We start from the raw sequence: 12,779 nt of genomic DNA on the forward strand, positions 1-12,779 counted from the left end.
ATGCACATATTATTTCATAGATTCTTTAATCAAAATATTTTTTTGACGAAATGAAGGTCGCTAGATCGCAGATTTAAAAACACTATGTGATAATCGAAGTGGTATTCACTATTATACTTGATGCTGAGTTCCATACGTATGACTGTTGAATAAGCATCATTATATATTCACAGTTTATTGATGATTCCAGTCCACACGGAGCAACGGCTAGCGCGTCTTGCCGCGAAACCAGGTGGCCCGGGTCGGGACAAGTTACCTAGTTGAGGTTTTTTTCCGGGGTTTTCTCTCAACCCAATATGAGCAAATGCTGGGTAACTTTCGGTGCTGGACCCCAGACTCATTTTTCCGGCATTATCACCTTCATCTCATTCAGACGCTAAATAACCTAAGATGTTAATAAAGCGTCGTAAAATAACCTACTAAACTAAAATAAAATTGATGATTCCAGTCTTCGAATAACATAGATAAAATAACGAATTCTTGACTTCAAGTGTTCATAAATTGTGTTACATCATTGTGCAATTCAGGAAAGATTCACGTTATTATTATTATTATTATTATTATTATTATTATTATTATTATTATTACGTGGAAATTAAGTTCCTCAAGAGTCACGTGTTTTACGTGTTTTACATTACTGGGCACAGCGTAAGGAGTATATTAGGAAATAACTTAATGTCAAAGGTGTCAATGATGTGAAATTTTACACAAAAGAAGACATTGAAACGAATGTTTAACACATCGAACAGTTAATAGACGTTAAATATGCTTTATAGTCCTGTAGGCTTAGCTACAGCCACCGAATGAAAATGTACCGGTACGAGAAAAATTCTGAAAAGTTGTAACGGACAGGGATACCCAAACCAAATCCTAGATAGTGTTATTATGATTATGATAATTATTGTTATTAATATTATTATTTTCATCATCATCAGTCATGCCCACACCTGTGGAGTAACGGCTAGCGCGTCTGCCGCGAAACCAGGTGGCCCGGGTTTGATTCCCGATCGGGGCAAGTTACCTGGTTGAGGTTTTTTCCGGGGTTTTCCCTCAACCCGATATCAGAAAATGCTGGACAACTTTTGGTGCTGGACCCCGGATCATCGGCATTATCACCATCATTTCATTCAGACGAATAACCTAAGAAGTTGATACAGCGTCGTAAAATAACCTACTAAAATTTTAAAAATTCATCAGTCATATCATCACTTTCCTTGAGGTACTCGATTCTTCTGTCTGTCATCCAGTTGTCATACTTGTCAGTGTTCTGAACGAAGACGAGGCTTAGCTACTGTACTGTAGTAGATGTCTCCAATGTAGGTATTTAGCATGGCTTAAGGATACTATTTACGATACGCGGTCCTTGTGGAAGGAAGACAAATCTCATCGCTAATTCCTCGACAGGAATCGAACCGGGATATACTGGATATGTAGACGGAAGAGCTACCATATGAAGTTATTTCGTATTAAATGATGGTCATTATCATTTCAAATCCATTATAATTTTTAAGTAGTTCTAAAATTGTTTGCAATTGAAATAATCATGACTAGAAGAGAATGGCACAATTTTTGCTAGAGAAACTGTCGTAAAATATACTATAATTTTCTTAATATGTACATTGATGAATTCTGCCTATAAATTTAAAGGAAAGTTACGATTTTGTTCTAGACAATTTTTCTGCCGATAAGATCCGCATTGCATATATTTGTAAACAATAAATATTAGTTTTCAAAATGAAATGTATAGTTGTTTTCATGAAAATAAATATAAGGAATATGTGCATTAAAATAAAACAGGGCTAAGTTGTCTAGAATTAAAATATATAGCATCCCACGATATTTTAAAAACATTGCAGAGACCTACGATGCTGTAGATAATGTTGTGTAAATTTATCTATTGGAAGAACACAAGAGATAAATTGACTCGTCCGACGCTATTATTTTTTCAAATCATTTGATAAAAAATATAAACACAGAGTCTAAAGATGACTTCGGAAATATTTTATTAGAAATAAACCTAAGAAAGGGGACGGATATGACACTGGGTTGCACTCACCACAAGATAGGATCTCTGTTGGAAGATCAGTTCTCGGCTCTGATGTCCCAGACGTGTAGGCCTATGCTTTGCAGAAGTCACTATGAGTCACACACCTTCACCAGAGAACATCCGAAGAGTAAAATTGAAGAGATTGAACTAAATGGAGAATAGTCCGAATAGAAAATATATAATGTTTCCCCCAAAAATTTATATTGAGGCAGTCAGCCAATCCGATGTGGTCTCTAGATAGGAGAGTGTCGGAGCGCGGGGTTCTCCGGGAGGATGCCACAATACAACCTGTTATATGCCGACGACTGGTGGTGGAAGTGGAGGTGGAGGAGGTAGCTTCTGAATGAGGCTGTGGAGTTGTCGGTCACGTAGTAAGGCAGGTTGGACGCTGCCTCGGGGACAGGCGACCGCCGCTGCGAAATATTATTTTTTGTTTACTGAAATATTGCCTATTTCTGTCGAGGTCGAACACACAAGGTCGGTCAGCAGTTCTTGTCTTGTAAGTGCGAACCAAATACCATCGCATTCTTCCACTTACGAAAACTATCAGAATGGACCTTGCTGTCACACGAGGGCTTCTCTCATAAGGGACCAAGATTAGATGAGATAACACTCGTAATGTATGCGGTTAACAAAACAAAGGACGTGCTTTTCTGTTAGTTTCTTCTAGAATTCTCAATTATTTCATCTGTGGCTCAAATTATTTAGGTTTATACTAGAGATGAACAAAACTAACTCCCGCTCTCGCTCGCTGTGTTCGTTGCATTTGTCTTTCGAGTCTCGTCTCGTCATTCTCGTGCGCTTCGAGTCTCGCCTATCATTCTCGAAATAGCATTTGGTCGGCGTGGAAAGATTTCGTAACTTTGAATAACATACATCATTGAAATAAATAACATTATGCATGTTTAAATGAGGCAAAAATACAAAACATAACAGTATCTTAGTTACTAAAATGTTCTGGTTCTATTATTTGGTTATATAAATTAAAAAAAAATAATTCGCAAATAAATTTGTATTTCTAAGAAATATAAAACTTAACATTAATATCTTTTTACTTGAGATTCCACACTTGACATTATACATATGAAAAGAAAATTCCTAGTCTTTTAATAAAGGCCTAGTAATTAAATAAAGACTGGGGAACTCGTTAAAAGTAGAGATGATGTTTCAAATAGGATACTTGAATGTTGATACATATACAGGGACATCATTTTATTTTTACTAACATTTTTAATATTAACCTGGCTATATCTTCGGATTAAAGGTCTAGAACCGGAAACACCGCTTGCTCCCCCTTCTAAGACTGGAGTTCGATGATACTGGCGTAAAATACAAATCACTTTACTAGATATAGGAGGGAAGAAAAGTAGTTCATCCATTTATGTAAACTAGGAAATATCGCAATTTTGAGTTTGCTAATTTTCATTAGGTTTTTGTTTAATCAAATTACAGTATTGTATTAACAATAAGTGTTTTTACTCACGAATTGAGCTATCCATTCGGAAGTATTCATTTTGCAGTGTATCTTGTACTGTTACAACAAATTAGCGTACAATATAGAGAATGAAGTTAAATTGAAAAATAATCATAATATGGATATTTAAACACATTTTTGAAAATGGTGACCGTTCATTTCGATACAGGCTTCAGTTCTAATGTGCATATTATAGCACTATAGACTATTGTACCTAATTCCAATTACCAGTTTCGTCCTTCGTACGAGTAACTCATGTTGAAATAATTCTATACATACTCTATAAAAGAGTACCTTACGTACTGTAAATTTAATCTTCACTTCTGCCCAATCCGAAAAGATAAAATTACTCAGAAATGCTATCTACTGTCCGTTCAAGTGGTTTTGTCGCAGGGTCGTAGAAAGGGGGGTGGGATCACGTGACAGTTAATTACTTAACGAGGCCCTATTAGTTAAGTTAGTTTAAACAGTTGTATAATATTACGTAGACGTCCAATTCCTAACAGAAATTAATGTTTTCAGAAAGGAGCTAAGACAGCCCAGCTACTAGACTTACAGAGTGGCGAACAGAAGCTGGTGGGGGAAACCGGGATGCGACGTAGGCAAACGGACGACAGTACCTGTGCGAAAATATGATTCAATATTGAAAGCTCTTTCATCAATGGAAAACGCGAACATATTTCTGGAACGTACTATATTCACTAACTCAGTACTGCATACGCGGCCTTGGTTCTGTGTGGAGAACGGTTGGAAGTTTACTAGTAGAGGGGGTGGGAGTGAAGTACATTCAAAAACTCAAATACAATGAAAATGTAAGTAAAAATATAGGCCTAATGATGTCCCTGTATAATAGTTTCCAAAGTAGATAAAAACTTCAGACAGGCATAAACAACTGTGGCAATTCAAGGCTGCTTGACTTCGGGACTTGAGCACAATTTCGAGTCTCGGAAGACTCACAACCAGTCTTTGCGTCAAGGACGCGACATAATAGGCTACAACATTGTCGTGCGGATTTTCGGCTTTTCGAGCGCTGTTAGTATCTCTTTCTCGATCGTTGTTCATCTCTGGTTTATACTATAATTTCATATTGCTGCATACCATTAGAACAGATTTATTTCAATAATCAAGAACTTTCCTACTGTTTTCTATAGCTTCAGTGTTATAGTACAGGTATTAAACCCAAGCAGAACTCGAACCAATGCTCTAATACAACCTCAGATCACGAGTTCAGATCGTTATTTCTGAGCTATGGCGGTGATTGATAGTGTTGATGATGATAATGATTATGAATGATGACGATCATATGAAAACAAAGATGAAGAGAACACTGATATTATGCCTACTAAATGTAATATGTTCAATAATATCTCAATGATAAAAAGACTGTAAACATAACTTTTAGCTTAAATCATAAAATAAAAAGGAACAATTAGTCAGAACTACTCAAAATTTGTAGGACTTCTTTGTAGACTCTAATTTGTACAAAGTTATCAAGAGTCTTAAATTTTTTACAGAAACTAGTGTTGTGCGTTTCCCAAAATCATCCAAAATATGATATTCAATCTATGATACGCGTATCACATCTCTAGGGGTACGTGCCCCACTGATTACGTATGTAAAAATGCTGACATAAGCGTCTTATTTTACTTGTTGATAATTATTGCATTATATTATAGTTTCTTTTGCAATATCAAATCTTGTTTTTCCTTGCTTGAATACCATATTTTTACGTAAATCATTACTATTATTATTGCTTCAAAATTAAATTATGGTTTATTTAACGACGCTCGCAACTGCAGAGATTATATCAGCGTCGCCGGTGTGCCGGAATTTTGGCCCGCAGGAGTTCTTTCACATGCCAGTAAATCTAGTGACATGAGCCTGTCGCATTTAAACACAAATGCCATCGACCTCGGCCGGGATCGAACCCGCAACCTCGAGCATAGAAGGCCAGTGTTATACCAACTAAGCTACCGAGGGCGACTATTGTATTTTTTATTTTATTGGGTTATTTTACGACGCTGTATCAACATCGCAGGTTATTTAGCGTCTGAATGAAATGAAGGTGATAATGCCGGTGAAATGAGTCCGGGGTCCAGCACCGAAAGTTACCCAGCATTTGCTCGTATTGGGTTGAGGGAAAACCCCGGAAAAAACCTCAACCAGATTACTTGCCCTGACCGGGATTCGAACCCGGGCCACCTGGTTTCGCGGCCAGACGTCCTGACCGTTACTCCACAGGTGTGGACGCGACTATTGTATCAATAACTACTGTATAATATTAATAATAATAATAATAATAATAATAATAATAATAATAATAATAATAATTTATTTTAGTAAAATAACAATAATAATCTTATGCAATTTCAATGCAGTTTGGAGGTGAAAATATATTTTGGGAGTACGCTAACAAAAAAGATTGAATACCACTGATCTAAGATGTGCTTACTTTTCTTACTTTTAGTCGATAATCCGATGTGCCTTAATTTTGTGAGAGAATGGTCCCAAAATTGGAAATATTTGCAATAGAAAGCCACTAGAATTTTATGTAAATCAAACTCTCTTGAATATTATCGACCAGTTTTCATACAATTACAGACACTAACAGTTATGAATTTGTAAGTATTCGATCTAGTCCTTTACACTTGTCACAATATTGACAATTATTACTCATTAGATGCCAATGATCAGTTTCATGGAATTAGAAATGAGAACATATCAATATTTCATATTATGTTTTACAAAAGACTAACTCAAACGTTTCTGTTATGAAACTATATAATATGTATGGACCATACTTTGTCCCAAGAGGATACAAGATTAAGTATTACTGAATTTTTTATTGTACCGGACGACGCGTGTGCTTTTAGCAAACGCGACTCTTGGTAACATTACGCGAAACAAAACACAGACCACTTTAAAAATTACACTAATATTTACAAATTATATTACTTAAACGGAGTACGCTATTTTTACTATTTACTCTACAATAAAGAATGTAACCCTACATTCATCAAACATTATTTACACTATTATTTTCTGTGTTGTGTATTGTAGTGCAAGGTATTTTATTTCATAATACTAGCCTATGTTGTTGTTTAGTCAACTGTCCAAAGACAAGTCTGAACCTTACAAATGATACCAACAAGGCACCATTCATGAGGTAACTAGGCCAGGAGATAATGGGGTATAGGGCCAGTTCCTTTCCCCCTCATAATACTATAACCTACTAATTTCGTAAATAGTGCATAATAGTGTGCTAAAAATGTTTAATCAATATAAGCATACATTCTTTATGATAATAAAGATAGCGTATTTTAGTGTATAGATACGGAAATAAAATGTCGAGCTTCCTTATTGTGTAAGTTTCGCTTACAACACATTGCGCATGTGCAGCCTACATACTCGTACAGGTGAACTCCCATCTAGACTCGCTCCAAATTTTAATTCCGTGTCTGTACATAGTGTAAAGGGGCTCTCAGACATTGAGTACTGTCAAAGGTCGATTGTCAAAAAGACTGATTTTCGTCTGTAGAATTACTGTATGATCTTCCTTCAAATATAACTTTTGTAGAATATGATTTTTATTTTATTCCTTCTTTATGTTTATCATTTCCTTTATACAATTTGTCTTATTGAACATGAAATTGTAGTTGTTTCACCCTGAAATTACTATATTTTGCTGTTATTATTATTATTATTATTATTATTATTATTATTATTATTATTATTATTATTATTATTATTATGAGGAAACAAAGAGGAAGGCAGAAAACAGGAAAGACTGGAGAAAGCTGGGTTTTCAGTGAAAGACCTGCCCTTGGGCAGAACACTAAATGAATGAATTATTATTATTATTATTATTATTATTATTATTATTATTATTATTATTATTATTTGTATAGATGAGGAGACGAGACATGGCATGTGAGTCGTGCGAAAGGGGAAAGAGAGTTTGTTTCATGATGGTTAATACTGTATTATACGAATCTATCGGGACGGAAGTTCATCTCACACTAAAATCACAGTCTAGTATATACAGTCACGAAGCTCAATACGTAGGGAATATGCATGCATAGATAGTTGCTAACCACTAGGTTCGCTACTATCGCCTCATCAATACAATGCGAAATAGTACCGGCACAGTCTATTGTTCCTAGTACCCTCATCAACTCAAACTTCGTGACTGTATGTACTAGACTGTACTAAAATCTATCTTTCCCTCCATATCCATTGGTGATATACTCACGGCACGTGCTAACGTCACAGGATAGGTCTTGCCTCCTCTACTGTGCTAAGGAATCATGCCTGGACTCGCGTTGTCATTCTGTCACTGTCACCGCCTAGTCAACCAATACCTAATCCATTCTCTTACACTTAACTATAGTCCTAATAGAACTCAGCCGCTTGTGCGGAATTCTAAAAAAGAAGACAAGATTAAATAGTTATTATTTTCGGACTATCCGAATTGCGCTTGTTTAATTAACCGTGAAAAAGTTTAGTTTTTGTAATCATCCGAATTGCGCTTAAGAATGTTCTCCACTCCGGCTTGGATGGCTAGGAAGGAATGATATTTAAGCAGGCGCAAATTTAAATTTACCGATGAAACATTGGAGGAGCATTTGACGCACGTTTTCCCTTTGTAATTTCTAGAAACAGTCCCTACAGAATGGACAGATGTGAGGATAATTATGTACAGTAGCGCTCAAAAGTATTTTGTAGTTAAGGTTTTATGTTGCCAGTATTGTTTGCATACAGTTACAACAATGCAAGCACACAGCTGTGTCATTATTTTTTTTATTGGGTTATTTTACGACGCTGTATCAACATCCAGGTTATTTAGCGTCTGAATGAAAATGAAGGTGATAATGCCGGTGAAATGAGTCCGGGGTCCAGCACCTAAAGTTACCCAGCATTTGCTCGTATTGGGTTGAGGGAAAACCCCGGAAAAAACCTCAACCAGGTAACTTGCCCCAACCGGGATTCGAACCCGGGCCACCTGGTTTCGCAGCCAGACGCGCTGACCGTTACTCCTTCAGGTGTGGACGCTGTCACGTACAGTCACGTTTCTGTGGTTACGTATCCAGAAACAGGCAAATTCATAGAATAGCAAAATAAATGTATATTCCATTAGCTCATAAGTATTTTGTGGCTTGATTTGGTGGCATGGTATACATTAAATATTGGTGTTTAGGTATTTAGACAGTGCTTGTTTATTTGTACAGAACATTGCAAGCATACCAAAACAAAAGGAATACACTGTGGATGTGAGACAAGTTGTTTTAAACGCTTTTAAGAAGGGAAAATCGTAATCCAGCGTTGCTAAAGATTTGCATACATAACAACTCATAAGTAGGTGGAGTCGACGGCAAAAACAAGAAGGGTCAGTCGACAATAAGTCAAGGTCTGGTTGTCCTCGAAAAACAACAGTGATGGAGGACAGAAATGATTTGTAAGCAGTGGGTTGCTGATTCAAGAAAATCGGCTCTACTGTACAAATTAGGGATGATGTAGAGCAGCACCATGGACTGAACCTACATGTCTCTACTGTGAAACGTCGTCTAGTAGCTGGTGATTTAAATGGTAGACGACCATCACGGAAACCACTCATATATCCAAAAAAAAAAAAAAAAAATAGGAAGGCCAGATTAGAGTTCGCAAAAATGTATCAAACATGGAACACTACAGACTGGTATAAGATGTTATGGAATGATGAGTAAATTTAATTTTTTCTTTTGATGGTGTACAGTATGTACGTAGTTCAAAAAACCAAAGAGACAACAAAAAATACCAGGTACCGACCATTAAGCACAGTGGTGGTAGTATCACGGTGTGGGAATGTTTTTCTAGAAGTGAAATTGGTCCTCTAGTGTAAATACTGTAGAAAGGAATGTGGATCGTTTCATATATAGTGACATTGTAGAAAAGAATATGGTTTCACATGGGAGGAAGAATATGCCACGTAATTGGATTTTTCAGCAGGGCAGTGATCCAAAACACACTTCCGGCCATTTAAAAAAAATTCTTTGCAGATAAAAAATCAAACTTTCGGATTGGCCAGAGTCCGGATCTTAATCCTATTGAACATCTCTGGAATGAATTGGGTCGATGTGTTCATCGTAGAAGTTACTCAAATAAGAATCAGTTCTTTGCCGTCTTATTGGAAGAATGGTCGAAACTTCCACTCGAGCGATTGCAAAATCTTGTGGATTCAGTGTCAAACAGATGTGCTGCTGTGATCAAAGCTCGGAGTATGCAACGAAATACTGATTTTTTTCTCAGAATCCAAAATATTTTTTTTATTATTATTACATACTTGAACTTACAAATTAGTTTTGATTTAGAAGAATTTTCAATTATTTTTTACGCAAGATAAGTCTGTTTAAACTAAGTGTATTTTCGTACTAAATGGATTAGAAATACATACTTTTCAATTATCCACTGGCATTTTTTCCATTCAATACTTATCTTGATATAATTGTGACATATGTTTTCTACAAAATACTTTTCAGCGCTACTGTACATGGATGGATCTCGCATTATGTCACCCATAAAGCTTGCCAACACAATAATTATTAGGTTTGTGATGGTGGATACCGATAGGGTGCGTTACGGTGATTTCAAGTTGACTATCCGTTCACCAGTCTGTAATCTAGCACACATAAACAGTGTACCTGGTGAATACTCCATTCGCCAGTCACTGCAGTAGCATGCGTAAACAGTGTACCGCGGAATAATAATGCCGAAGGTTAAAGGTTCTTAAGCATATATTTTTGCAGCAGAATTTGGTTAGTGTTTTGAAGTGAATGACGGGAACATTATATGTAAATTATGTAATACAAACGTACGAAATGACAAGCGATATTAATCTATAGAGACATTGTAGCACAAGAAAAGAAAGGAGGAAACTCAAACTCACGAATAATTCTATGATAATTCTTCTGCACATAACGAAAGGTACGTAAAAATATATCTTTGTAATACAATGTAGCGTATAGGCTTATTTACTTTTAGAGCTGTCCATATTTGTTTATGTGCACTTTGTTAAACGATTAATCGATCGCAGAACCAAGTCAATGTCCTCGTACTAGCTCACGTTCCCGGTCTATGTACTATGCTGCAATCAACTTGTGTAATCGGTCCCCAACATTACAAGCCTAATAATTATATTCAGTAGTAGTAGACTGGTTATTTTACGACGCTGTTATCAACATATTAGGTTATTTAGCGTCTGAATGAGATGAAGGTGATAATGCCGGTGAAATGAATTCGGGTTCCAGCACCGAAAGTTACCCAGCGTTTGGTCAAATTGGGTTTAGAGAAACCCCGGAAAAACCTCAATCAGGTAACTTGCGCCATCTGGGATTCGAACCCGTACCATTGGTTTCGCGGCCAGACGCGCTAACCATTACTCCACAGATGTAGGCAATTCTAATCAAGGCTCTCACACTTTATACAATGTATTTCCTATTTGACGATGTAGCGAACTAAAATCTGCTACTGGCAGCATCTGGGTCCAGAAACATACATAGCATAGATAATATAAAATTCCCTCTTTTATTGAGATTGAACTTTGGTGCTGTCGTGATGAATAGCGATGGTGTATGCAGGAACTCAGTGGTGAGCTGTGATATTATTTTTTCTCCATGGGGAGAATTATAGCGTGATATCCCTCTGGGAGAAATTTTATACTAACCTCCAGCTGCGCACATTCACAACCCACGGCACCTGAATATACTAAGATTCGCTGAATTTCCAGGTTTCGAGCTTGCAATCCCACTTATCGCTGGATCAGCTGGCGATATGGGAATTATATGTAATGATATTGGAATTGCGATGAGGCAGAATGATGTTGTCTAACGTGGGGAAACGGGAGAATTCCGATAAAAACCTCAACAACGAACTTTTCCACCAATGAAAAAATCCCTGGTCTCATCAGGACTGGAACCACAATCGCTTACTTTCTGAAACCGTAGATAGATAGATAGATAGATAGATAGATAGATAGATAGATAGATAGATAGATAGATAGATAGATAGATAGATAGATAGATAGATAGATGGATGGATGGATGGATGGATGGATGGATGGATGGATGGATGGATGGATGGATGGATGGATGGATGGATGGATGGATGGATGGACGGACGGACGGACGGACGGACGGACGGATGGATGGATGGTAGGTAGGATGGATGGACAGGCAGGCAGATAATTTAATGTAATTCAGCAAATATACAGCTCACAGACATCAAAATACACACACACACACACACACACACACACACACACATATATGTATATATATATATGTATAATACATGTCCTATAATAATATGGATAGATATTGAAATAAAGTCAAAATAAATATACAATTACTAGACAATTATAAAGACAGACTAAAAGTGTTAAAAGAAATGGTATAAGATCAGATTAAAATGTACAAATGTGTCATTTACATAAGGTTAAAACAATATAGAATCTAAAACGTAATATTGCTAAACCCATTGACACTGTAGAGCGGATTTGCCATCACTGTCTTTCTCATTAACCTTCTGAAAGTAAAATATGACTTATTTCTTATATTCATGGGTAAAGAGTTACAAAGTTTATATGATATGAAAATAAAACTCTTGCTTGTAGTACTATACTTAGTTAAAAAATATACAGTATATCAAGTCTCGAACGGGTTGAATAATTCGTAGGGACTTATGCCGTCAAAAAATCTTAATTGTAATACCGCTTCAGATATATTCGTAAATTTGCTGAAGTTCGACTTTCCAGCAGATCTTATGATATATAAGTTTGCCAGAATGTTATGTATGGAATAGTGTCTACAATCAAGATAAAGTTTCAATTCATGGTATTATACACGTTGAATGGCTTACAACATTTCTGTGAATCACCTCTGATCAGCTTCCACAACTCCACCTATCACCTCTCCTCCCAGTAGTACTGGTAAGCTGAGTCCCGTACAATATGTTAGTAGTCATTAACAATAATTACTGCTTGTCTTTAGCGTTAAGGTATATATGAATATGAATATTAATTGTCAACAGCTGTTACATCTATCTACATGTAGTGATGGCCCTCACATTTCTGGTTAACATATATACAGGAAGTGAAATAGCCTTGCAGATTTCCAGAGTGATTAGCTCATATTTTATGTGACAAAATACTATGGGCTTAATATCATATTGGTGAAAAGTTCATAGTTTTTTTTTTTCAGAAAAAATATATATATATTTTTTTTT

General features: G+C 36.3%; 1 protein-coding gene and 1 long non-coding RNA gene across 2 annotated transcripts in view; one reads left to right on the forward strand and one right to left on the reverse strand.

The window, feature by feature from the left end:
- Nucleotides 1-2,322, reverse strand: part of LOC138690957 (acyl-CoA Delta-9 desaturase-like) — a 179,539-nt gene extending 177,217 nt beyond the window's left edge. The window contains exon 1 of the mRNA XM_069812549.1: nt 2,057-2,322. The gene's annotated coding sequence lies outside the window, so the exon portion shown is untranslated. The remainder of the gene's footprint in view (nt 1-2,056) is intronic.
- The window catches only part of LOC138690959 (uncharacterized), a 1,057,789-nt gene that overhangs the window by 532,874 nt on the left and 512,136 nt on the right, over nt 1-12,779 (forward strand). The gene's annotated exons all lie outside the window — the stretch shown is intronic.

Source organism: Periplaneta americana, chromosome 16 (genome assembly GCF_040183065.1).
Source record: "Periplaneta americana isolate PAMFEO1 chromosome 16, P.americana_PAMFEO1_priV1, whole genome shotgun sequence".
Classification (NCBI taxonomy): domain Eukaryota; kingdom Metazoa; phylum Arthropoda; class Insecta; order Blattodea; family Blattidae; genus Periplaneta; species Periplaneta americana.